The sequence below is a fragment of the Amblyomma americanum genome, chromosome 7 (genome assembly GCF_052857255.1).
Source record: "Amblyomma americanum isolate KBUSLIRL-KWMA chromosome 7, ASM5285725v1, whole genome shotgun sequence".
NCBI lineage: Eukaryota > Metazoa > Arthropoda > Arachnida > Ixodida > Ixodidae > Amblyomma > Amblyomma americanum.
In genome coordinates, this window is record NC_135503.1 from 60,018,253 (window position 1) to 60,021,628 (window position 3,376).

A 3,376-nucleotide genomic window follows, 5' to 3' on the forward strand; every position below is an offset into this window, starting at 1 on the left:
CGTCATTAGATTTGAACGCTGCTCTGGTGGTTGGTCAAGGAACAAAATGGACGGATAGATTGTGTGAAGCAATTTCATACAGTGACAGTTGGTTTGCAGTGAACCTCTCTTGAGAAATCTCGTGTTAACTATGTGAAAATAATTTTTTTTCCTTAGATGTGACGTCGTCTCTCTCTACAAGCCCCGGTGGCTCAGTGGGATTTGCTTTCGATTGCTGATCCCATGGTCACGGAATCGATCCCTGCCTCCCAGGCCAAGGTATTTCTGTTGAGCCGATACGAAAAATCGCCTGTGTGCTGTGCGATGTCAGCGCACGCTTAATTGCTCTAGACGGCACAAAATAATCCAGAACCGGTCACTACGCCATTCTAGGTATCCCATGTGTCATTTCGGGGTAGTATAATCCCCACTACTCATTTCTTCCTCTTTATTTCTCTTGAGAACAAACACGACAAGGTTGATTGCAAAGATATGAGGGAAGTCTTTGTCCGGCAGTAGATGTAGTTAGGCCGATGATGATAATGAGTGTGCATCCAGGAGTCGGAGTAGGCGCAGTCCGCCCACTTGAGACGCTAAGGTTCATTGATAACGAAAGTTACGTTAATGCTTCCACGACTGAAGTCAATAAGAAATGGCTTGAGGAATGGTCAGTGTGTTACCTTCGCGTGAGCTGCAAAACATGCTGTTGTGGACAACTTCGTATTAATTTAGACCAGCTGGAGTTCTTTATCACGCACTGGTATTTGCATAGCACAAGAGAGCTTTCAGATATCGCCTTCGTCGGTACGCAGCCACCGCCGCCTGTATTTGGTTTCAGGACCGTGATCTCGATAGCTGAATGCCATGGGAACCAAGCCACCGTGGTCCGCAGATGCAAGTGTGGCTACCTAGGAGCAGTCCACTGGCCCAGGGTAGAAATGAAATCGAAATTGGTTGTTGGGGAAAGGAAATAGAGCAGTATCTCATTCATTTCTTAGCAGACACGAGAATCCCACCGCAAGGGAAGGGATAAAAGAGGGAGTGAAAGAAGAAAGGAAAAAGGACGTGCCGTAGTGGGGGGCTGCGGAATAATTTCGACCACTTGGGGGTACTTAACGTGCACCGACATCACACAGCAGATGGGCGCCTTGGCGTTTCGCCTCCGTCGAAACGCGGCCGCCGCGGTCGGGTTCAAACCCGGGTACTCCAGGTCAGTAGCCGAGCGCCCTAACTACTGAGCCGCGCGGGTTAGGGTAGGTGCCACCGGCTTCGAAATGAGTAAACCTTGAAAGTTAGTGGACGATTCTGTTTGAAAAGGACGAATTTCAGTATAGCGCATTTTAATACCCCTGTCCCACGGGCACTTTCGATCCTCATTGAACTCGAACTGCATCGAGATTTTCGAGCACGCTCGAAACATGCGGGGCTACACGGGCATTTTCAATGCTCATTGAGAAGTTTTCCTCATGTGTGTTAGGTGGCGCCAAATGTTCCGCCGGCAGCCATAACATGGTGATGTCCGGCAACACTGTGCAGTCGGGGGCAGCGCCAGCCAAATCCGTAGCCAAATCGGTACATCGTATCTGCGTCAAGTTTCTGCTGTGCGATGGAACTGAGGGTTCGCAACGCCTCCGCGATTTCTGCATAGACTGCGGCGTTTTTCTTCTGGCGCCGCAAATCATTTAGGCGGTCCTGCCAGCAGTCGATGAGAGCGGCTGTCTCGCGCTCGCTCCACACTTTGCGCGCCGACGAGCAGGAGGACGCCATCTTTGTTTACATTGACGGCGAAGCTTGCAGCGTGGTGTAGAGATTATTTTAAAATATGTTTGCATATAAACAGGGATAGTACCTGAAAATTTTCTGTATTACATTTTAATCAATTACAACGACAACCATTGTGGTTTTGTTTTGTTTACAAGTGTTTATTTTTATAGCTTCATTAGAGCGAGAGTGCTTTCGATTGTGCTTGGAACCTCAAGCACTCTTGAGGAATCGGCATCGAGCCAAGCAGGATCGAGCTCGATTGCGCTTGAAAGTGGCCGCGTGACAACTGTCGATCTGCATTGAGATCGAAAAGCATTGACTCGATGAGGATCGAAAGTGCCCGTGTGACAGGGGTATAAAATTGAAAAACTGATCGAAAGTATCTGAGGAAAGGTGCTTATAAAATTATTTGGAAAGCAAGAGATCAATCGGGAGATTCTTGCAGGTTTTTGAGCCAGCGCTCAATTGGTTATTTTTGTCCTTACTGATTTTTTTTGTTCAGTGTCACATGGCCTTTGTGTTTTCTTTTTTTGTATTTCCTAAGAAAATAACGATAAACTGTTCGAGCAAATGCGACGACCTCAAATGGGGCACCAACAGCACCCTCGGGTAGTGAGACGTTGTTGAAGCTGAAGATTTTGAGAGCTGTCAGATATGTTGCGCTCTTGTGGATTGACTGTGAGCCAGTAGAGGCAAGAAAAAAATTCACAGGCCACAGCCATACCATGTGATGAGCCATACCATGTGATAATACGCCTACCTTACGCTTGTATTTTTCGTATTTTAAAACTTTCGCTTTTCACATGCATCTTTTCATTCTTTTTTTTTGGTTCTGGTGGCGGTGGCTCCGAGCGAACGCATACTCAGTGATACTTTTTAACAATGAAGGAAAGATCAGGGGAGGAGCTTCTGTAACTGCGTGACTCCGCCAATACTTTGTCCCCAGGACAGCTGCCTGGCCTTCTTCGTGGCTGCTGAGCTTCGTCACTGGTGTTTCTGTTGCCAATGGAAACGTCTTGTATCATGACTCGCATAAACGATTCGTTGCAATATAATAAAACTATCTTTGGTGTCAATTTTTGACTTCTAAGCTTTGCAGTTAAGCCATAAAGATGTCTCTATTAGCGAGTATCACCATATTATTTTTTAAGAACAAAATATTATCTAGTACAAGGAACTATGAACATTATTCGCTAAGCATCACTCGCTCCCGCTATGCAGTTATTGGGGTGCACTTCCTCTTTCTAGTTCTGCTCTCGCACTCGCCTTTCCTTCGAGCACTCCTACGCTCTGTCCTCTGCCCACGCAACGCAGCAGTCACAAGTCACGCAAAGCATTTTAAGAAAACGATGCCGATACCGCTGACGCCGTAAAAAACTGTGAGCCTCACAGAGCGCTTCAAACCACAGTTTCAAATAAGATCGTAGGATCCATTCATTCATCCTTGGTGCCTTGCCTTGGAAAGCGCGGATTCATGTGGGACGCAAACGAATTATATGTAATTCTTCTATTCGTCCGCATGTTCCAAGGGTAATAAATAAGTGTAAGAAACAAAAAATCAGCGAGGCTTGCAAGACGGAGCAACAGACTTCGCGTGAGCGTCTTCATTTAGCGAAAAAAATACAACTTCAGC